We start from the raw sequence: 25,387 nt of genomic DNA, 5'->3' as shown, positions 1-25,387 counted from the left end.
ACACTTGTAGAAGAGTCTATTGTTCATATATTAGTAACAAAATGAAATGCTACTTTAGAACCTAAGGTCTTCATATGCCTGAAACATGGAAAAAAAAAAACAGGTCTCAGATAAAGCAAAGCTGTTCCATGGGCTGTAAAATTTCCTGAAAAAAAAAAAAAAGTTTAAAAGCAGTAGAAATAAGAAAAAGATCTGACTTGATAAGGAAAGGATATTTAGTTTGTTTGTTTGTTTGTTTTTTATTATAAAAGACTTGAAGATAGGTGACTATTTTCATTTTTCTAAACAATATTTTACTATTTGGTGTTATGAAAGATGCAGTTGTTAATCTTAGTTTAATTTTGTTTTTTGTTTTTTTGTTTGTTTGTTTGTTTTTCTGGTAGAAGATTCAGTGTGGCTTTTCAGGAGTACAGCAAAATATATATATACACTTACCACTTTTATGTTGGCTTACTCTCTTTTTGTAAGGTTCTTACATGTATATGTTTTTGGTTTTGTTTTTGTTTTTGTTTTTTTTTAAATTATTCTGTGTAAAATCTTCCGCTTTGCTTTCTTTATTACATGAAAGATAACTTATGATCTGAGTCAAGCTTTGACATACAACTCATTTTACATCTCATTATGGATACAAAGCTGTAAAAATACTATGAAAGGTCATTTTAAAAGCTTCAGATTAATCAAACTTCTATAGTTGAAAGGTTAACTATGCCCTTCTCAGAGAAGGAAACAACAATTTCATTTTATGGAGGGTATAAATTGGTGCAACTTCTGTGCCATTGTTTTCTTATTATCGACTGTATTCTCCAACTTTTTATGTTTAAATTCTAGTGAAAATACTTAAATAATGGAACTCATTGAAAGAGCAATGAAACTGTTGTCAGTATTGTCTTTTAAATAGTTGCCACATCAGTCATACACTACTCTTCTGAAACTGAAACAGTCATACACTACTCTTTCTGAAAACTTCTCTTCAATATATAGAAAAAACTGTTGTAGAATACCTACTGCTGCACACAGATAAATTAATTAAAATAAATTTTTTTTTTGTTGAACTTCAATTATTTTTTTGTTGAAATAGATACTTTTATGTAATGCAGATTCAATCACATTGTATGGATTTAAACAGAGATTTGATACCTGTATTCTCCTTGATGCAAGGATCAGTGTGTCCTAGGAGTGTTAACTGCTTCACAGATATAAGGAAGAGACTCTTCATTTTCTTCAGTCAGCTGGGTGTCAAAATAAGGTTAAATGGCATCATTCTAAAAGGTGATGCAGAACATTAATAGTTTTTTCAGAGAAGGGTTTTGTGGGAAAATAACAGAAGATTGGTGAGGATGATTGTAAACACACTCAAGTGACTTGCAGCTGGGGTGTCAAAAAACATATATCATACTAATTGTTGTTTAGCATTGTGCGTTGGACAAGTAGAACATCTGTGTTTAGATAACATTGGCCTGTGATTGACTCCAAGGTACCTTATTGAACATTCTGGAGATTCCTGCCCTGCTGTGGGAAAGGTCCAAGTACAGTGGTAAACTGTGCCTGCTTAAATCCCTGATATACAGACAAAACCAGCAGGTTTCGTGATTCTGTAGCAAGGACTGAGGTTTGTAGTGCCTGTGTCCCCCCTTGTGTGCTTCTGCCGTGTGCTGCTTTGGGGCTCCCCCAGTTGGCAAGGAAATGAAAATTTACTCTTTGCATTTCATCTGCGGTTTTGTGGTTGTTCCTGCATCCTGCCTGTGTCAGACTACACAGCTTTCCTGTGAGTAGTCTGCCCATTATCTTTCATTTATAAGCCAACGTTGAGCACATACATGCAAAAATGACAGCAGAAAACTTCTATTTCATCTTAGAGTTGTTGGAATATGTTGACTGTTTGGGTAAGAAAGAGGGCCCTTAGGGATCAAAAGCAAGCATCCATAGGGGGCAAACAGGCTTAGGCGGAACAAATTCTTTCTGAATCTTTCAGAGTAACAAAGGTTTTGCTATAGATTTGTCAAATTATTTTGGATCTATTCAAGATATATTTGAAGAGGTAACAGCATGAAACTTGTCCTACCTGGAATAGCAGAAAAGAATTGAGGGGAAAAAGTAACTGTTAACACATTTGTTTATACCAGATACCAACTTGTAGGCTTTTCTAATAAAACCTAGTCAAGATCATTATCTCATTAGCTGCAATAATTCTGATAGGTTTTGCCATTTGGGAATCAAAAGATTGTTTAAAGATTGAACTACACTTTAACAGCTACATGGTTTTTCCTTACATATGGCAACAAAGTTTACTCAAGCGTTTTTATGTTCCTTTTAAATTATTCTTCCATTTCTATGAACAGTAGGAAGACCTTTGCATTAACATTAAATAATGAACAAGATGTTAGTTTTCTGTTTAATTATTGTGTTTTGTTTTGTTATAATGGTTTTAAGAAGACCCTATGTATTTAATTTACCATGAAATTCAATAAAATATTTCCATGAATTTCAATTTCTTGCAGAATATCCAGCCCCACCTCAAATTTATATTGAGATCCTTCTGAAATACCTAAGACTCAAAATTACATTGGCAGGAAAAAAAGTGAAGAAGGAGCTATTTTTAGAAATAAGTGGTTTCTTAACTGTCCACTAAATGGTATTTCAACCGCTTTTGACATTGAGACAAGATGTATAAACACATGGAAATAGATTTAATCCAGTATGACAGTTCTTGTGTTTAACAAAATGTCATCATACATGTTGCTCCAGATTACATTGTTTTTATAATGCTTATATTAAATTATCCCAAATAGTATTCAAAGGCATTATATGAGATTTATAACTGTTCTATACCCAGTAAGACATTAATATAGATCTCTGAGAAATGACCTGATACTCATTTTATCTTCAAAAGGTGCAAGATCAAATGTTAATTCTAGGGGAAGTATAAGCCAGTTAGTCTCACCTCTGTGCCTGGCAAAATCATGGAGCAGGTCCTTTGGAAATTACACTAAGGCATATGGAAAACAGCAAGGTGGTTGGTGACAGCAAATATGACTTCAATAAGGACAAATTGTGCCTGACAAATGTGATGGCCTTCTGTGACAGTTGTACATCCCCTTCCCCCTCACTTCTTCTTCAATGTGGAAGGTGCATGCACATCACCCTCTTCCCCAACACATCCCCCCTCTCCTTCAGTGGGGCAGTTAATAGCTCCTTTTGTTTGCCATTAGCCAGGAGAGGGGAGAGGCTCTGAGAAGTTGGGAAGTTTCTGGGCACCCATAGCCAGAGTGGGGGAGTGCAGAGAAGCCGAAAAGCTTCTGGAATGCCTACAGCCAGATCTGAAAAGACTATAAAAATGGGGTTCCCGTCGAGGACTCCCTCTGTGTGGTCCTCTCGGACCTGCGGGTCTGCTGCAGTCAAGAGCCCTCCCCTTAGGCTGGGACGCCATTTAAGGTAACCTCGCAGGACTGGGACTGCCTCACCTCCCCGTGTGGGTAAATGATAACTTACTGGATATTTTCCTCACTGCATAAACGGGCATAGGTCTTTGCCAGAGATAGGCAAGTATATTTTCTCACCAGATAAGCAAGTGTATTAAACAATTCTTTGACAGATAAGCAAGTGATTTCCTCGCCAGATAAGTGAGCGTATTTTCCTGGAGTCAGGGACAGCTCTGGCATTGTTTTCTTGTGAGTGTGGGTATGCATGCTGTGGATCTCCATTATTCTTATTTGCTGTACCCCAATAATTTCCTCAACTGATATCCAAACCTGTATTTTATGTTACGGGAGTGCTAACTAATTGTATAAACCCCGTTTCTAATTGGTTGTTTTACCGGACCCTTCTGGACAGAATAGAAGTCTGATTTGGACCTGGTTGTTCACCTAAAACTGATTTTGGGGTCCCTCCATGACACCTTCTACAATGGATTAGACCATTGGTGGATAAAGGAAGTGCAGCTGATGTCATCTACTTGGACTTGTGAACATTTGATAGTGTCCTGCTCAACATCTTTGCCCCTAAAATGGAGAGACATGGATTTGATGTGTGGACCACTTAGTGGATAAAGAATTGGCTGGATGGTTGTACCCAAAGAGTGGCAGTCAATGGCTTGTTGTCCGAGTGGGAACCAGGGATAAGTGGTGTCCCTCAGGGGTCCGTATTGAGACCAGTGTAATTTAACATCTTTGTCAGGGATATGAACAGTGGGATAGAGTGCACCCTCAGCGAGTTTGTGGATGACACCAAGCTGAGTGGTGTGGTTGATACTCTAGAGGAAAGGGACGACATCCACAGGGATCTTGACAGGCTAGAGAGGCAGGCCTCATGAACCTCATGAAGTTCAACAAGGCCAAGCGCAAGGTCCTGCACATGAGTCAGGGCAATCTCAAATATGTATACAGGCTGGGCGATGTGTGGATTGAGGGCGACTTGAGGGTACTGGTGGATGAAAAACTAAATATGAGCCAGCAATGTGTACTCAAAGCCCAGAAAGCCAATCGTATCCTGAGCTGCATCAAAAGAAATGTCGCCAATCATTTGAGGGAGGTGATTCTCCCCGTCCACTCCACTCATGTGAGACCCCCACTGGAGTACTGCATCCAGCCCTCAGGCCACCAGCATAAGAAAAACATGGACCTGTGTTGCAGTCAGACCATCTGCTATCTGCTCCTTGAAGGAATAAGGTTCTGAGTTGGAGGCACAAAGTGAGGTTTATTAGGGTAAGGTACTTATTAAGTAGATAAGAGTTATACCACCCACAAGTGGGAGTCTTCTGCTTCTCTTCCAAATTACTTATAATTTATCTAATTGGTATCACTCAGTTCCCAGGACAGTCTCCTTACCTGGCCACCCAAGTAAGGGGAGATCACCAAGGTGCAGGCTGGCCGTTCCTCAGGGAGGACATGACACTTCTCTCTCAGAGACCGGATTATACACCCATCCTCAGGGGTATCTGTGATCACCACCCAGAGGTGTCATGTCACTCTTGCTGGGAAAACTCAGGGCTTGCAGTTTCTGGGTGAACTTGAGCCCAGCAAAACGCAAGGTCAGACCACCAACCAAAGCCCTGCCACTCGATCTGGATTGTCTCCTCACAGCCTGCTTGAGCAGGTCTAGAGGAGGCCACGAAGATGACCAGAGGGCTGGAGCAACTCCCCTATGGGGACAGGCTGTGATAGTTGTGGTTGTTCAGCCTGGAGAAGAGAAAGTTCTGGGAAGAACTTATGGCGGTCTTTCAGTACTCAAAGGGAGCTTACAGAAAAGATGTGGAGAGACTATTTACCAGGGAGTGTAGTGATAGGATGAGGAGTAACAGTTTTAAACTGATAGAGGCTAGATTTAGATTAGATATAAGGAATAAATTCTTTACTGTGAAGGTGGTAAGACACTGGAATAGATTGCCCAGAGAATTTGTGGATGCCCCCTCCCAGTAAGTGTTCAAATCCAGGTTGGATGAAGCTTTGAGCAATCTGATCTAGTGGAAGGTGCCACTGCCCATGGCAGAGGATATAGAATTAGATGATCTTTAAGGTCTCTTCCAACCCAAACCATTGTATACTCTGTGATTCTCCTTCATTCACAAAAGTGTTATTTGCAGAAATAGGAAGACTATTAAGCAGGAGTCAGAGGTATCATATAATCAGATTGTGGGGATGGAGAGGAGAGTTGGTGATTATGTCACTATTGTGAACTATTACTATTATTATATTCGTTGCTTAATAAGTTAATACTTCCTAGGGAAAAAAAAAAAAAAAGCTTCTTATTTACACTCTCAATCTGATTTTGAGAGTATTGGAGCAAGAAATAGACAGATAGTATGTTATGCTTAGATTTCCAACAGATTTGCTGGTGACCTTGGATAGTGAAATCTTTCTAAAACGGAAGCAATACAGTTGACCTAGGTGGGATAACAAAATTACCTGTAAAACATATTGATATGGTCCAGAGGAAAGCGACATAAAAATTAAATGTATTTATTTCTCATTCCAGGAAAGAACAATGTCATCATGATCTTTATAGCCTGTCTAGGCTCTTTTTGCCTTGCACAGATCAGCATTATTTCAGTACATAGATGTTCACTTTATGCTACAAATTTTGTGGTAGTCAGTCAGGATTCCTGATAAACAAACATCAGGCACTAGGAAAGAAAATGTTCTTTCACTGCGAAGTTACTTGAAAACATACAACTAGTCTATACCAAAAGATTTGCAAACAGCCCTTGTCTGTGTGCAGACAGGGCACTAGCACACAAGTAGCAGATTTGCCTATGTAATGATATAGTCTTCGTATCCAATGGCTTCTTGTGCATAATTCACTTTTTTTTTTATGTGTATACTTTATTATTGTTCCCAGCAGTATTATAATACGCAAATTCCCTTGGATCCAGATATACATAAGAAGCCTCTTAAAGATCTTTAAGAGTAAAACAACTTCTGGGGGCTGGAGGCCACGGTATAATTCCCTGAGGATATTCTGCTGTGTGTTCAGTAACTAAATCTGCCTTCTATTTCCACCTCAGTCCTGAGAGAAGTCAGTGCCCAGGGCTGTAGGTTGACCTTGGTTGATCAGATCCCCACTCAACTGGTCTCTCAAGCCAATGTTTCGATTCATACTAACATAAGTTCTATAAAATTGTGGTGGGCTGACTGTGGCCAGATGCCACTCTCTCACTCCCCTTCCTTAGCAGGATTGGGAGGGAAATAAGATGGAAAAGCTTGTTGATCAAGATAAAGACAGGGAGATCACTGACAAGTTACTGTGATGGGCAACAGACTCAACTTGGTGAACATGAGTTTAATTTATTGTCCATTAAAAACAGAGTTGGATGGTGAGAAGAAGTCAGAAACTGAAACATCTTCCCGCCATCGCCCCTTCTTCCCGGAGTCACCTTCACTCCTTCATTCCCAGCTCCTCCCTTGAGCAGCCCAGGGGGATTGGGAATGGGGGCTCCCATCAGTCCACACCAGCTCCTCTCTGCCACTCCCCGCTTCTCACACTTTTCCCTGCTCCAGCCTGGGCCCTTCCCAGGGGCTGCAGGGAAACACCTGTCCAGCGGGGTTTCTCCTGGGGCCGCAGGGGAATCTCTGCAGGGGCGACGGGCGCAGCTCCTTCCCTCCTCCTGCTCTCCCCTCAGGGCTGGCAGGGCTGTTTCTCACAGGGTTTCCCTTTTCCCACAGCCCACGGTTTCCCTCAGCCCTGGCTGCCAGGCACCGTTTTGCCCTTTCTTCCCCAGGCTTTCCCCGAGGTGCTCACCCGTGGCTGAGGGGCTCTGGTGTGCCCTGCGCTGGAGCCGCTGGAACCGGCTGTGTCCAGCACAGGGCAGCACCAGCTGCTCCTCACAGGGGCCAGCTCTGCAGCCCCTGTCACTGCTGCTGCCGGGACCTGGGCACCTGCTCTGGTACAATAAGTATGTATCAAATTGCCTTTGTTTACTTTCTTAAAAAAATTAGAAGTGTATAAGCATTTTGCTTCTTCGTGTTGCATATGTGTATCATTCTCTGTGGCATATTTTTCTAAACTGAAACACCTCACAAATCTTTGAAGGACAGCTGTACTCTGTGTCACTATGTCACACCAGGGTATGGAAACTGTAACAGCTTGGAAGCAAAAAGCTACAAGCACAGAGCTAACCTCATTCTGCAGTATTTATACTTGGTGATACAGTGCAGATGAAACAAATGTGGAAGATTTAAAGAACTGTTCCTGGCCTCCACCTGTGTCAACTTCCCTCCAGAGTTCATGATCAGTCCCGGAGGTTAAGTACAGTGTGGGCTACAAAGCATAACGAAAGAGATTAGAAAACTGCCATGAGGGGAAGCATAGTTTCTTGATAATAATTATCAGAAAAAATTCAAGTCAGGATCCTCCAGTGATTTCTATTTGTGTACCTCAAAAGGCATTATCAATTTTGATGTATTTATTTAAAAGCTGGACGCAGTTATTAACTCAAAAAGATGGTAGAATTAATGGGCTCATGAAGTGTAAATGTTTTCCACAAACTATTATTTGCAAGTCTCCTGAAACTACACTCTTGTTCTTAGAGAAACTGAGGAAAAAAAAAATTAATAGCACTATTGACAAATTCAATTTTTAAAAAAAAAATCCTATAAAGAATGCCAAATACGTTTTGGCTTGGTAGAATAAATATTATTTTCAATAGTTTGTTTAAGCAGCATAACATTTAATACTTTCATTACAGAGAGCCCACACTAAGTAAACTTTAGAAAAATAGTTTTTACTTTGATAGAAAGAAATAAGCTAGTGAAGGTTTAATAAGCAAAGAGGTGCTGAAGGTTAAGAGGCTAATATGTTTTTTTCATTATGATCAGTGCGTCATTTTTTCAATTTTAAAAATACCATAAATGTTTTATGTAATCTATTACTGTATCAGCTCTTTGGTCTTATTACATTATATTTTAAATGTCACTCAAACTAATACAAAAACCTTGACCTTACATTGTGGTTGAGGCTGAATGCTACAGTTGCCTAAAGTTCAACAAAAATAAATAGCTTTATAACACACAGGGAGTGAATATTTATTCTTTAAAATGTGTTTGATTCTAGGCCTCTCTTGGGATTGACTCAGTAGAAAAAGACCTGATGTTCAATTTGAGGTCTTTGTGACTATCACTATTGTCTGGATTAAAGCCATGTGTGGCAATGTATAGATAGCCATCTTACTATAGCAATACTTGGGGTAGACAGCTGTGTCTGACTAGAGCAGATTTTTGCCCAGAGGAGTTGTCTCTGTGACCAGCTGTAGTTTATACCATCAGACGTCCATCAAGATCCTTGTTAGTTTTCCGCTGTAAAAGAACTACTAGCTCCTGTGTAGTTAAGGTCTACTGAGGAGAGTTGGTAGCTGGATGAGTTCTCCTGTAATACCAGATGAATCTTTTGTGGCTTCCTTCCATGCCATCTGGTATCCTTTGGCTCTGTGTACCTAACAGCTACTTACAGTTTCCAAGCCTAATACCTGCTAAGTGTTAGAAGTGGAAGAGAGAGCCAGGTTCTGCTGGTATTTGAGAAAGTTATGAGATGCATTGGGATGGAGTACAAATACTACATTTGTGCCAGATGGAAAACAGTTCTTAGTGGCCTTGTACTACAAACTTCGAAGCACACTTTCATTATGACAAAAATGGAAGTTGTTTGCCTACTATGTGATTTCTTTTCCTACCTCTAAGGCAGGCTGTCAGACTCCTTATCACCGGGGGCCACATGTAGGAGTAGTTACATGTATACAGCCCTAAAATCACATTTGGACCTTTGAAGGCAGCCATGAGGCTGATATGGCCCACGGTGAAAAGGAATTTGACACCCTTGCTCTAAGGATTTCTATTTTTGTCTCTATCAAGCACACAAAGAGTATATGAGGAAGGGAAAGAAAATAATTTATGCTGACACACCTCACGGCTGCACAAATGCTTGTATCGACATAGTGAAGACGTAGTGTAAATTGTAGTTTTAGGCTGTTGCATTGTTTTGGGCTGGTACAGAGTTAAATTTGTTCCTAGTATGTGGTATGGTGCTGTGTTTTGGATTTGTGCTGAAAATAGTACTGATAACATAGGGACGTTTTAGCTATTGCTGAGTGGTGCTTACACAGAGCCAAGGCCTTTTCTGCTCCCCACATTGTCCCACCATTGAGTAGGATGGGGATACACAAGAAGCTGGGAGGGGACACAGCGGGGCCAGCTGACTGCAATCAACCAAAAGGATACCATGTAACATATGACATCATGCTCAGCAATAATACTGAGGGAGAAACTGGGGAGGGGTGCTGCTCAGGGACTAGCTGGGCACCAGTCTGGTGATGAGCAATTGTTTTCATTTGCATCACTTGCCTTTCCTGAGTTATATTTTCCTCTCTCTTTGCTATTTTTTTTTTTTTTAGTGATAAAAATTATATCTTTTTAATTTTTACACTGTTTTTATTTCAAGCCACAAGTTTTCTCACTTTTTACCCTCTTGATTTTCTCTGTCATCCCACTGGGGGGGGCAGAATGAACAAGCAGCTGTGTGGTGCTTAGTTGCCACCTGGGGGTAAACCACAAGTGGTTTAACATGTATATGAAACTTTGGCTTTCTTGTTGCAAGATGTATTTTCAAGGATGATTTAAATATCCTTTTACTTTAGACTTCTTGAGACCAGAAGTCTTTCAAGATTAAATTACAATTTCAAGAATACACTGTAGCCATGACCAGATTCCTTGCAACCAGATTGTTTGGGGTTTTGAATAGGTACTGCTCATATAAACTCAGTCAATAGAGTTTTAGGGTGCCACAAGAAGGAACATAATTGTGAATACAATATGTACGTTGGTTACTGGTCTAGTCCTAAACAGACAAAAAACCTCATTTTACTGCTACAACTGTGGCTGTTTTACAGCTTCATATGTGGATATTTCAGTGAAATTCTGTTAATTCCAGGTGTTGCTCAAATGTGGTGAGTTGTTAAGTTTATTGCCTGGACAGTATCAGTGGAGCTGATTAAAATGCACACACCATTGTATTGTTGGAAGTAAAATGCATTAACATAGGAAAAGAAAATTAATAAAGATTTTCAGGATTTTGCCAGTGCTTTTTTTTTACATATATATAAGTGAAAAAATTAATTCCTCTGTACTGAGGGGAAAAAAAAAAAAAAAAAAAAAAAAAAAGACAAAATTATCTTGGGGAGATATCAAATAAGTCTGTTTTAAAATGGAGATAGATATAACCACTGGGATTTTGAAAAGCACCTATCTGCTTCAGTGACAAAATACATTTATCTGTATACAGAGGACTGGTTTTTATTCATAGCCATATTTCAAACAGAATATCTGATTATATACAATTTTCTGTCTCAGATGCATGTCCCTTACATCATTAATATAACAGCTGCTATTCCTTTTTTACAAGATTAGTAGTGAAATTTAGAAAGAAGCCAAGCCTGATCAGATTTTTAGAATATTTAATTTGGAGTAACTTTGACCATTCTTCAGGGTCTTTTGTAAGTAGGTGAAATTTCACCTACTTTTATTTAGTTTGTTAGATATGTGAGCTATTGGCATGAATAACAAATATTCCATGGTGATCTAACTTGAGCATGAGATACTGAAATATATTAACTCCTTGTTTCCTGCTGTAGCTTGAGGAATGCAAACAGGTTCAGTGCTGCCCTCTAGGTCTTGCAAGATCTGGGTGTCTCAGTTCTGCAATGCATTTTTCAGTTACAGATCACTATGAAAATCAGGTCTGTAATCAACTAAATAATAATAAATATGAAAGAGGAAACAGGTGTGTGTACACATACACAGGCACATCACAAGAAGAGTCAGAGGCCATGAATGCATTGCAAAGAGCAAGTTTTATTTTAGTTACCTCTTTACTGGGGGATCTCTGAAGCCACACCCAAGCTCCCAGGCAGAGGTGACACAAGTGGGGATCACTGGGCCTGCTGAGTTTGCCTGTATTTCAAGGCTTCAGGCAGGCGCAGCCTCCCGCTCTTTCTCACAACAAAACAGGAATCTCAGACATAGTGATAAGGTGCCTAGTGTTTCTCACAGGCCTATGTTATCTAACACAGAGGTTCTACTCATCAAGCACATAAGGTCAGTAAAACAATTAGTGTGATGCATGTGCTTTTTCTACAGGCAGGTGCAAGTCACTTGAGCATATTTACATTTAACTAACTTCCTCGCCAAATCTTTCACTATATTCCCATACAAGGTGATAAAAAAGAACTGTTGAAAGTAACAAGTATCCTTATGTAAATACAGACTGTCTTTGAACTCTCAAGTTTTGGTATTACTTTAATCTGTGATCAAATAATTTTTTATCCCTGATTTAGCCTTTGTTATTGTTATGCTGAATGTTAGACATATAAGTGAAATGTTTATGTTTTCTGTCACCCGATTTGTCTGAAGTTCAACCTATTGATACAAATGGGTGAATCCACATATGCAATGCAAAAGCTTAATAGCTCTGAAAAGGAAAATTCTGGTTTGGTCTTGCTTTTTAACCATCTGCTAAATAAAGTCAAAAATCTCTTTTTCGTTCTAGACATGTTAGATATTCTTTGCCATCAGATCTTATACAAAATTTTAGCTGGATCATTTCTAATAGTCTCCAGAAGAGTCAGGAAGTAAAATTTCTAAACAGCTTGCCAACATTAAGATAATTTTACTAAGACTTTTATCATGTTAAAAATTATATTTAGAATAAGATAGAGAAAGCTCTTATTGGAGTGTGAAAATCTTTAGGATCATCTCACATTTGTGATTATGGATATGTGACGATTAGGAGGCAGCCTTGGCTGCAGTGACAATAAGATGGTAGATTTCAGGATCCTACAAGGAAGAAGCTGCCTTTCAGAGGGACCTCAGCTGGCTGGATAAATGGGCAGAGAGCAGCTTCATGGAGTTCAGCAAAGGGAAGTGTGGAGTTCTGCACCTGAGGAGAAACAACCCCATTCACCAGTACATGCTGGAGACCAATCAGCTGGAAAACAGCTGTGCAGAGGACCTAGAGGTCCTAGTGTACCACAGGTTGAGCATTAACCAGAAATGTGCCTTTGTGGCAGGGGCAGCCAACAGCATCCTGGCCCATTTCCTTTATATCTTGTAGAAATATTTCATATGGACACAAAAAATAGAAGACAAGTTATATCAATGATATAAAATGCAAAGTGAATTTGATAAGGCTACCTTATTCAGGCAAAAATAATTAAAAAAATAATTATAGAAAACTTGCACTGTGAGAAATATTTTTATTTCTCTTATATCAGTATAGAAAATCCCAGAATCTTTTTTCAGCTTTTTTCAGGGTCTTGCTGAAGACTACTGCCTCATGTAAAGGCTGGACTTCACAGTACCAGAAACAGGACTGTCTTCCAAAGTTTAGACCATTGCCTTGTGCTTTTTTCCTATATCTACTATAAACTACTGAGGACTGAGCTTTACTCCAGGACTGTTATTTGTTGCGTTTTTTTGGACAGAGTATGAATGCAGGTGTAGATTCACTTAAGTGTAATTAATTAGTGTATCACAAATGAGTACTTTCTAGATTGAATACACAAACTCTTAGCCAAAGGTAAGAAGAATCATGGTAAAATGGTCTTAGAAATATATTATAATGGAGGACAGTAGTATCAGTTCATCTCTTGCCTTGTTAATTTCAAATTTGGTTTTGTGGAGATATACAGACTTCACCTACAGGCAATATTCAAGTACAAGCAGAGTACTCTGTAGAGAATCACATAATTTTATTCACAGAAATTTTTATTAGCCAGTCTAAAAAAGGAGCTGAAAATAAACATCAATAAAATTCACAGAACACAGTATCAAATATAAAATAACAAACTCCTGCCTGAAAACTTTTCATTGTTAACTCTTTGGGTTTCTGGGAAGTATTTCATGATGGCAAATGTGACACAGCTGGCACAGCAGAATTCACTACTTAGCTAATTGTCCAGTACTTATAATTACATTGCACTAAAGAGAATCTAAAGATGGCAGATGAGTTAAGTTTTTAAACCAATTATTTTTCCTCCCTAATGAAGAAGTATATTCACGGAGTATTTCAACAAAATGGTCCTAGCTGATTTTTAAACTTTGTGTCCTGGAATTGTCTGTCAGACCCTAGTACTGTCAAGCAACAAACATAAAGTTTGACAAGGACAAGTAGACAGAGGGAGAAGAAAATCCTCTGTTATGTCTACTAAGTCATTCCATATTAATGAATCCTGTTCACTTGCATTTTGGAACTCTTCTTCTGTATTTATTTCCAATCAGCCTCTCAAATCTCCACTTATTCAGCTCCCTTGTTCCCCAAATAATTTTCTCCCACTGTATGTTTTATTCATACCCGACATGATTGGTAGGACTTCCTTTCCTATGCTGATAACAAAATACTCTTTTCACCCAAGCTAGAAAGCTAAACAGAAACTGTATACAATACAGTTAGACTAGGGCTGAAGTGGAATTCCACTAAAGAAAGTTGGTAGCACTAGGCACAGCAAATAGATTTCTCCCAATAAAACACCAGTGTTAAATGCATTGTGCAAAGCCTGTAAATGAAATTGTCTGAGATTTACATAGATTTCCCTCATCTGTGTGATGCTAGGAGTAGCCCTTATCTGGTTACATGAGCAGAGCTGCAAATTTCATAACAAAATGAAGTGTATTTATACTTGGGCTGGTCATCTGTGAATTTAAAATATGGGGTATTCCAGTCACGGTATAAAGAAGTATTAATCATCCACTACCTTAGGCAATTTAGTGACAGAATTCAACAATTGTAAAGCTTATGAGAGTGCTCCTCTGCCTTGAAAATTAATTCATTTTTACTTTGTATATTCATCTTTTGTGTTTGCTTTATATGAACACCAAGTATATTGTTTGCGTAAATGCTCACAGAAAAAGCACTTCAAGTTAATATACCCATCTTCTCTGAATTTTTAGTATGTATCAACAACAATCAATGAGTAAAATTGGTACTGCAATGAAGTGTTAGTAAATAATCGTGTTTGAGTCCTCTTTCTTTGTTTAGCTGTGTGTTGTTTCTTGCAGAGCAATTAAAGTATGCAGAGCATTTTTCAAATCACCCACCTCCTTGGAGAATGGCAAACCATCTGACTTGCTATGGAAATATTTCAAAGGTCATTTTGTCATGGTAAGTACATTTTTCATTTGAAGGCTTAGAATAATGGAATAAACTATGTGTATGTTTGTTTATCTCATAATGAGTCTCAAACATTAAAAAAAATATATTTCTGAGAAGCACTGTGTACCCTAAGCCTGATCTGGTAAAAGTAGCAGTCCTTTAAAGAAATTACTGAGCTCCTCAAAAGATGTGGCAAAATAGCAACCATACAGAAGGACTGGATGCTGATGCTCAGAAACAGATCAATATTTAATACAACTTTCAGAACATTCACAGTATTCTGAGGAAAAAATAATCATTAAACTTGTTACATTTTCTCCTTCAATTGCTAAAGTTGTTTAGGTAATCTTTTTACTTTCTAAATAGAATGCCTGCAGTATGGTCCGGTACAGAACATCATAGACCTGCTACAATTGCTATATGTTGTGAGTTGGATTCTGCTATTGTTCTGCATATCTGCTTGAAAAATAGTCCCATTGCTGCTATGGGTGAAACTCTTATTGACCAGTTTAAGACATGTATGTGTCTGAATTAGAAGCCTTGTTAGCATGTCTTTTTGAATGTACTTGGAATACAGGCTTGTGGCTCTGTCACACAGGCTGCATGCCTAAGGTTAGACAGGGATGTGAGTATCTGTATGTCTAAATGGACAGTCTATTGTATAGCAATAAGGACTGAGATTGTTTGAAAGAGGAACACTATAACTAGAAATGGTAATTTTTTGGTCTTAATGAAAGGTATGTATCTGGAAACATTGATCCAGTTATGGGTTTGAATATCAAATATCTCTGCAGTTCATTTGTATTCAGATCTAGAAATGTTTAGCCTGTCTCTTGCCCTTAAAAGATTATCTGCAAATGTTTTGTGTTTTCAAATCTGATATATATTTTCAGTGCCCATTTGCATGATTTTCACCAGTAGTTTTTTTGCTGTTGTAATCAAAACATCACATGATATCTTACACTGTAACCCAAGTAAAACATTTAGCAGTTTCTCCAAAGCAATCTGAGCACCTGAAAGATGTCAACAGACAATATATAATAGTATTATAATGGAGGAATAGTGGGAAGGACATTAATACACAATATAGAACACAATAAATTATTTGGCTTTTTCTGGTCTAATAGCTGGATTTGATCTTGTTTTAAAGAATTTGGCTGAAGATAGTCCACCACTGGAAACAAAGTAAAAAATAAGAGATAAGAAAAATCATTAGAGGGTTGTGAGATCATGCAGTTTTCAAGTTCAAGGAAGCTGTTGTATTTGGGAAGTAAGATGTCTGTGAAGGAAGCAGACACCCAGAAAATAAAATAAAAAAAAAATGTCAGAGGCAAGTATCAGTGTTAGGAGTTGGAAGTTATTTAGACCCTGAAGAAAAAAACCAAAATGGGTTTAATGTAGAAATAACAGGGAAAGCAGGAAATACAGTGGAAGGGAGCATTTCTTTATCAGTGAAATGACTTATCCACATACCTATAATACAGTTATTGAAGGTTTTTGTCATAACATTGGGGTTCTTGGCAACAGTGGCGGTGGTTGTTTTGTTCTGTTTTTCCATAAAGGGCTTAGTTAAAATGGGCTCTTCTAGATTGTTTGGGATTGACTTTATTAGGCGACACGTACCAGCCCCTACAGCATGTGATGAAGAATGATAAAATGCTTTTGAGTGGAACTGAGTGAATCAAGCTTCAGGGTACAGATTCTACATAAAAGTAAGTTATTTGATTAGAGTCACTAAATCAAAACACAGATATGGAGACATACATCTTGAACACTCTGGTTTCTGTAAAATTAGACATAGACATTTTAAATGCTGCTTCAGTTTAGGAAATAATTCCATTTATGCTGGTCATTTCCAGATGACTTACATAGTAATTAATGGTGTATAAATAGCACTGCTAAAGATGTACATGGTACAATGTGAAGGGTTTGTAAATTCCAGAAATCTTCACCTCTAATAATCACGGATTACACAGATCCATTCTAAAAGCTTACTCAGGTGAATTCTGCTGACTTTTGGTAAGTCTTCTCACTATTTGCGTTCCTGAAAGGACTAGGTATTTCTTTCTAAAATGAAAAAAATTCTAAAAATCACAGCAGATGCATTACTTCTAGTAGAACAGAGATGCTCTCAATCTAAAGCATTCAGAAAAGCTGCCTTTATAATGTTCTTTGTCCTTACACACAAAACGGAGATGTTTAATGCTTTCTTCAGCTTGGTCTTCAACACTGAAGATAGGCTCTCAGAACCCCAGAGCCATGGACTAGGAATCCATGGCTGTGAGAATGATAAACTCCCATGTAACCCTGAATATGTGTGGTATTTGCTGCTCCAGCTAGATCCTTATAAATTGATGGGGCCTGATGGAATTCATCTGAGGGTACTTAAAGACCTGGCTGGTGTCATAGCGAGACCTCTCTCTGTGATTTTTCAGTGCTCTTGGGATTCTGGAGAGGTCCCAGTTGACTGGAAGCCAGAAAACATTGTCCCAATGTACAAGAAGGCCAACTGGGATGACCCTGGTAACTAAAGGCCTGTCAGCCTCAATTCTGTTCCTGGCAAAATTATGGAGAAGAATATTGTGGGAGTTATTGAAAAACACCTGAAAGACAATGTGGTCATTGGTCCCAGTCAGCACGTGTTCATGAGGAGAAGGTCTTGCTTAACAAGCTTAATTTCTTTCTACGACAAGGTTACCCACCCAGTTAACCAAAGAATACATCTTTGCAAGCATGAATTAAATTACCAGATACAGTGATTGGAAAAACAACAACAACAACAACAACTAACCAAACAAAAAATCCTTCATATTTTTTCAAGTGATAATATAACTCCTCCTATTTTCTTTGTAACAATGATTGTCTTGAAACATCTGACTGTTGTATTCATTCTTCTGTGATCTTCCATTTGCTTCAGTCAGACCAAAATAATGAATAGATCATATAGTCAAGATTTAGTTCCCTCATTCACTGAATCTGTGTGAATATAATGCTTCTATTGTATAGCTGTATAAGCTAGCATCAACTGAGAGTAAAGTTGTCACTCAGGTGCACATTAGAATGCAGATGAGCATCTACAGAATGTGGTAAATAGCACTAGTTAAATAAGGCTTGACCTTTATTAAGCGATTAGAGCATTATTTCACTGCCTATGTAACTTTCCCAAAGGATTCAATCTGACAGACTAATTTGGTAAGAGACAAAACAGGTGCATTTGATTAGAGAAAATATTTTGGTGTGTGTCAGCTGAACAGTTAGTGACTTTTACCTCTTTCAGATGAAAATTTATCCTGTCACCTGCTTCAAAACTCCTTAATTACTACTGGTTTCTGTCTCTTGCTTTTGCTTCAGTTTTCTGAATTTTGTTATGTACACTTTATAATCTGAATTGCTGAAAGAGCAGATGGAAGAAATTAGGGCCAGATTCTCATCCTCAGGCTGAAGAGCACTTTCGTCAAGGTGTGCTTTCGTCAGTTTCAGTGGAATTACTCATGGAATAAAGAAATAATGTCATCTGAGTAAGAACATGAACATCATGCAATAAATCTGACTGATTTGCCCACAGTGGTCTGTGACGTTGTGTCTTATAGAATAACTAATGCTGTTTGTCATTGAAGTAAAGGCTCTACCATAAAATTCTGCTACTAGAATAGAATATGTCCCTCCTAAAGTTACTTCTTGGTATGAGTAAGCAGTAATGGATGGAGTGTGCAGAACAGACCAAATATCAGGTATTTGATGACTGTAATAGACAACACTTTTTGAATATATTCAGAAACATGGTACAATCTGAAAAGTTACCAAATAGGCTTTTATTTTCTCAGGATAACGTTATTTCCTCCAGGTGTAATTACATTATATACTTCCACACTTTCTGACAAACTAGTCCTTACAGTGCTGAGACAAACATGAATTAGAAGATGCACGTAACAGGATCTTTTTTGCTCAGGTGTTTTCTCTTCAGGTGCTCTGCTTGACTACACTTTATCAGGCTCCTCATTGCACAGGAATTAATTTTTCTTCTTCTTCTCTAATGTTTGTACTTGGAATACTAGGTAGGTTTAACCCGTAAGGTTTACTATGCTATTCAAGGTTAGGAAAATAATAATTGTAATATCAATTAATGAAATAAAAAGGAAGCCAGTTCTAATTTAGGCAGGTCAGAAAAAAAAATATGTTGATCGAAAACAATTACGTAAAGGTGACTCAGAGAAGAAAATTGGGTCTGTGCCCCTTTTTTGGCTTCATTATGAATATAAACAAGGTCAACAAGTTTGTTGTCTTGAAATACATTTTGCTTGTGTTCACACGGAAGATTAAAAAAAAATAATCTCTGTGGAACATTTTGTACACAAACTGGTTAATACCTTTCAGTAGCAGGCAGCTTATTTCAATGTCAAACATCATGTAACCAAGAATAAAAAATGTTCTCATGTCACTGATATTTGTCATGTATAGGTATGAATATTGTACTGATACTTTTGCCAACAAGCCTCAACTTTTTCCATAACTCTTGCTACTTTGGTTGTAGAGTATTGTTAAGCAGAATCTGACAAGCATATTAAACATGGCAATGGGACTGACACTGAGTAAGGTATATTTCATATGTGATCTTAGTTGAGGGTAGTGTGTTTACTCATTGTCTTGATCTGTCAGTCAATTATAGTAAGCATAAGCTGTTGTGCCATTTTTACTACCATTAGGTTCTCTTTTTTTGTGTTATAGTATGTTATATATAGCAGAACTTAAAGTATATAAGAAGCCAGGATGTTTAGACCTGGTCATGGATACCTATAGGCACTCAGATTTGTAATATGTAAACAAATTTTCCTATGCCAGTCATAAGATTATATCTAGTCTTATTTTCATAAGCAGTTGGAAAAAAGGCATATTATTAAGACATTTTCACAGTTTTACAAAAGTCTATACATGTTGTGTCTGAAGTTCTCTAAAAATGAATTGAGACTTCAAATCCAAACTTCTTGTTTGATCATACTGCTGAAAACATAATTCAGTTACCAAGGACAAGTTAAAAAAACCCAGGAATATGAGTGGATGACCTTCTAGTGTTTGCAACCAGCTTTGAAACTTGTCTGTAACTTGTCTAATAATTTACATGCTTCTCAGCTAACCTGAAAGCATTTCCAATTGATTTTAGTCTGTTGAAATCTATGTCTTCATTATTCTCTGTGCTATCAACATCTACAACATGTGTAGAGTAAAAGCAATAATGGTACCATTGCTATGTTTTATGAGGCAATAATAATGATTCTAGTGAAGCTAAAATGAAGGGATGTAATAAAAGGAAGGATATATGTCCAGGAGTGTACTCATGTCCATTTTTTTCCTTATCCTGACTGAAGGAATATCTCTTTGTGAGCAGATAGATTTAGAAACTGCTGTTATGAAGGGCCGAGGTAAAGAAAAGGGCAGTGTGCAGTAACAACTACTCTGTAACTCCAAAGGGAACATTCTTGTCTGGATGGAAAAAGGTGAAGATTACCATGTCATAAATTCTTAAAGTCTCTCATTTTCTCCAGCACTGTCACAAAACTCTCGATGTTTGTTGAAGAATAAGGAAATAACAACGTAAAGTAGCTGGAAGCTGCAACTGCCAGCAAGGATCCCAGTTATAGTTTTTGGAACACTCTCTTACTGCGCCATCTGGATGCCTTTAGTACAAAGTCCAAATAAGAAATCACATGAGACCACATTTGTAACAGACATGCTTATTCGAGAATAGGAAATATTTTGCAATATTTATGTAGTGGGACTTTTTCCTACATCCTTAATAATGTACAAATAAACTGGATTAATCATCTTTTGATAGCTCAGTTCTCCCCCTGCTATTTCATCAACATCTTTAATAGTATATGGGATGTATATGACAGAATGCTGGCACCATGATGCACACTGTGCAACATCATGAGAGGTGTGGAGAGAATAGACATGGATCTCTTGATCTTTCCAGTGTGAGAGCTGTGCTTGGTACACTGCAACCTTACTCCTTGTTTATGTTTGCATAAGTGTTAAATATTTTACCATTTGGTAGTAAATGGTTTGCTTACATTTTCACAATAAGCCCTTTTCTTCTCCTAGAGGTATGTGATGGAAATACAAGAGATTTTCAAAACTAATATTCATTTCACTTGGAATTTTTTTATCAAATCTTACCAATTTTTTTTTCAAAGGTCAACAGTTGATGGTGACAGGTAAGAACCTGTGGTTTGGCGATATTAAAGACTGCAGTCTTCAAAGTCATTCAGTACTTGATGACTGAGGCTCATAGCTGTCTTTTACTATCACATATTGTAACAGCAGTTTTTGCAATAACTTACACCTTGTGCAACTTCCCTTTTCAGAGCCTGTTCTGAAGTTAGGCTAAGTGTGAGTGTTCATCCACTATTATGGGAGCTACTGCTAAATTTTCTATTATGTAACCAGATTTAGTTTTTCTCAGTTCTGCCTTTTATCTCTAGTCCTTCCATATGCAAAACAGAAAGAATGAAACATTATATACTTAGTTACTTAATTTTATCTTCAGTATGACTCCTCAATTGAGCCTCACTTCGGTAAATAATTCCATTTTGAAGGATGTAGGACAGCATCACACTTTGAACAAACTTTAGAATTTTCTGTGTGTTACTATGTCACCTAACATATTCAATGGTTAATAATAATGATGTCTGCAATTCAGCCTATAAATAGAAACCACTCCTACTTCCTAGATGTTTTAATTGTTCTACCTAGAATCAAAGGATTATTTATGTTATTTATGTTTGGTTTTTTTGCTTGTGAAAATACCATTAAAAATGTATGAGGCTTGTAGGTAAGATATAATTCACTAGTAAGGCCTAGAAATAAAATCCCATGCATCTACCTTAAACCAGGAGACATTAGGTTTTCTGGAAAAGACTTATAAGCCCTCGGTTGTTTTCTGAATGATTCAGTTTTTCTTGTTTTAAACAATCTGAAGTCAGTACACAGCATGGTATTAATATGTAGTTATTTTTACACACTTACATGGTACTTGCAATGTGGTCCAAACCTGTGTATAATGAGTCAGAGTCTGTTCTTTCATAAAGTGTTCAGTTCACAAAATATAATGGCTTAATCTCTGCATTATCTTAGGCGTAGTTGCTTTGAAATCAATGTGCTTGTATTCATTTAAACCAGCTGAATACCAAGTACTTACATAATAGTTGCTGTTTCGGTAAAGCAAAAGGAGAAATTGCTGAGCTGTTTGTAGTCTAATCTGGCATGATGCTTTATGAAGCAGTGGTATAAAGCAATGTATCACTCATATATAGATATTTCTGTGTCTAATTATAACAAAATCAGAATAAATGAAATTTGCAGATTTGTGCTTTAACAGCAATGTAATTTCATTGCAGAATCACTATCCTGATTTGCCAGTGATTTCTATTGTGTGAATAAAGTTTCAGTTTTACTAGAATAGCACTTAAGGAAAAATACAGAAACCTGAAGGGCCACATTTGTATGCTTTACAACATTACTTATGTCTGGAAAAAAAGAGCAGAGGGGTTTTTTATATATTTCCTATACTGATATTGAACTTTGAACTGAATATTTTGTGAAAATAATGGAAAAAATATTCTTGGCCTTCCTCTCTATCTAGCTCCTCCCATTGTTCTTCTTTTCCATTAGATTGCATATCATCTCATTTCATTAAGAACAATGGAGAACTGTATCTTTGCTTCATTTATCAACTACATTATGGTGACTGAGCATCAGTAGAGTATCCAGAAATACCAGTTTTCTAATAAGAACCAGATTATGTGGTAAAGGTGTCTAAAATAAATGCAATATATTGTGAGAATAAGGGTCATTTACAATGGCATCTGTAACTGATATTTTAGTTATAGGGTTGTCCTAGTTTTGTTTGTTGTTACTAGTTTCTAAGCCGTATGCCTCAGCCACAAGCATTGCTTGCTGTACCATATAGAACATTTCATGTTGGATGGACAAGAAATAATGTTTTTCCAAATTAAAAAAAAAAAAAAAAGGTGGGGGTGAGGGAAAGGAAACGATCCAAAGGCTTAGTTATGTTTTCATTTTTTACTCCCTTTTTCTGACTGCATCAACAGCTATAAAAATGTTAGCTATCAGCTGGTAGTCAATCGATAAATTCTCTGGTACTTTCAATGTTTTCCATCCTCACATTTAGGAAAAGTTAGCTTCCAAAATGGATATACAAATTTCTTTCATTTCAGGATGTTTCTTATAAATGCTGCTTTCAGAGTCCTTAAGTTATAGGAGAAAAAAATTGACCTGTGGTTTGCAATGGCAAATGAAATGAATGGGTGAGAGAGTAAGATGCTGAGTGCCTTTGAAAAATCAGTCTATCGATCTCTGTGTGCATTGCCTTCCAGAAATGTAAAACAGGAATAACAGAAACTCCCTAGAAATTGGTGGACTGAGGCATAATTCACTGATGTTTCTAAGACGCTTGGATACTATGGTATTGAATATTCACAGCTGCCACAGTAAATAAGAGCAGTAAGCTGAATTAATTATTAATTTATGTGATGGCCACTTCTTTTTTCACTTCTCTCTATTGAAAAAGATTAAAACTTAGATTATTTTAAACAGTGAAATAGCTTGTATTTTCCTTCTTGAAAAATGCAGTTATAGTTTAAAAGCTGACACTAAAATGTTCCTGACTGTCAAAAAAAATCAATTTTTTCATCTTCATTAATGTGTAAATACCTTCAATTAATAGTACTGAGAGCTGTGAATTTCAGTTACTAGTGTACATTAACGAGATAAATGTTCACATTATTAATTTTTACTTTTCATTCTAGTCTCCAACTGCATATTGTGTTAAATCCAGAGAATGAAGAGATTTACCTCTGATTTATTCTTTATTTAGATGTTTTGTGCAGCACCAAATCAAAATCTTCCTGTATTTTCTTGTCCAGGTGAAACCTATAATGTTATTTGAAAGACACCCTCTAAGCAACTTCATTTTCTATGCTTCTTTTCATATTTATTTCTTCAGTGAAAATTGTTTGAAAAGAATTATAACACAGAAGAGTAGAGTTCCCCTCCCCATCAATAAAGGCCATGAAATAGTATGCCATCACTGAATAGCAACAAGGTGGACTTAGAAAGAAGATGTGCCTGTAATATATAGAGCACATCTAAACAAAACGTCCCAATGTTGGAGTAAACTAGAAAACACTTGAGTGCAAGATGCAGGCCAGGCACACACAGAAGCAGCTTCTGTCCATCACCTTTTCTACTTCAAATGCCACTTCACATATGGGACTAACCAGAAAGGCAGGGTCCTTGCGTCCTGCACATCTCTGTCTTTCTTTCTTGAGTATCCTTCAGCCTTCCTGTTGAGCGCCATGTAGACACATTGTCTCACAACCTCAGACAAGTTAACCCAGCTTACCTATAATAGGCAATTTGCACCAGTTAAAAATTGAATTAACCAGATGGCTAGGGCAGTTCTAGCTGACTTTCACACCTTTCAGTTTCTTCTCTGAGGCCATTAATCACCTTTCCTATGGGACTAATAAGCTGATATTGAACCAAAAGTGCAGAATTCTCTAGTTGCATAGTCTGGCAACAGCTTCAATGTTTTAGTGCAAAAGGTCATATATTCTTCATTTTGGATTGTGGGGCGGTTCTGTGATGATGTATTTAGCTTCAGTTACAGTTGGCTTCCTTTTTTTAGTTGTGGCAGATTACATCAAATTTTTAGCACTCAAATTGTTTTGTAACTACATTATCACTAATCATGTAAATTGTGTGACAATTTACCGTCACTGTTTCTGTACACAATGAAGGAACAAAGATCTTAGCTACTATGCTACTTAGTATAATAGCCAGGATTCCGTGAGGGATGTCTGCAAGCTTATGTCATTTTAAAACAACTACAGTCTGTGAAAAGATCTTAGATTTCACTTGTGGAAAAAATATCCAGGTTTTTAATTCTGCTCGCTATGAAGCCCTAGTCTTCAGTTTGGACATTTTTTACGCGGATGACATTTGTCTTATGAGTTTGTTTCTGTCCATATCTCAGTAATAGAGATCATTAAATGGTGGCCCCCTTAGCATTTGCTTTGGTCGGTTGACTACACCTAACAGCCAAATATGCAGATAACCACTCCTTCATTCTCTTCTCTCCTGAGTTGGGAAGAAGAAGAAGAAATAATTGAGATAAAAGCAGTTTAATAGGTGGAACAAAAGCTGCATGTGCAAGCAAAGTAAATAAGGAATTATTTACAGCTTCCTCTCACCAAGTAGATAGACACTGGCTGGAAAGCAGTGCCTCAGCATGCAGAGCAGTTACTTGGGAAGAAAATACTGGGACCATCAACATACCCGCTTCTGTCTCCTTCCCTTGAGCTTCTGTTGCTGGGCACAATGTCATATGCTACAGAATATCCATCTGATCAGCTGGGGTCAGCTATCCCAGTTGTGTCCCTACCCTACCTCTTGCTCACCCCCATCCTACTTGTTGGGGGCACAGAGTAGGAAAAAAAAGTGCCTTGACTCTGTGTGTGCACTGTTCAGCAACAGCAAAAACATCGGTCTGTTATCAACACTGTTTAGTTGCAAATCCAAAGCACAGCACCATACTGGCTGCTCTGAAGAAAGTTAACTCCATCCAAGCCAGATCCACTATGTGCAGAAGGCTAGCAGCCTCTCTGGTTATTTTTCTTTCCATATGACAGTTCTTGTTGCACTAAAAGGCTGATGGGACATGTAAAGTATTTTCATAACA

Source organism: Streptopelia decaocto (genome assembly GCF_964273445.1).
Source record: "Streptopelia decaocto genome assembly, chromosome: 2".
In the NCBI taxonomy this organism is placed as follows: domain Eukaryota; kingdom Metazoa; phylum Chordata; class Aves; order Columbiformes; family Columbidae; genus Streptopelia; species Streptopelia decaocto.
The sequence above is the reverse complement of the archived record's forward strand: the minus strand, read 5'-3'. Positions refer to the sequence as shown.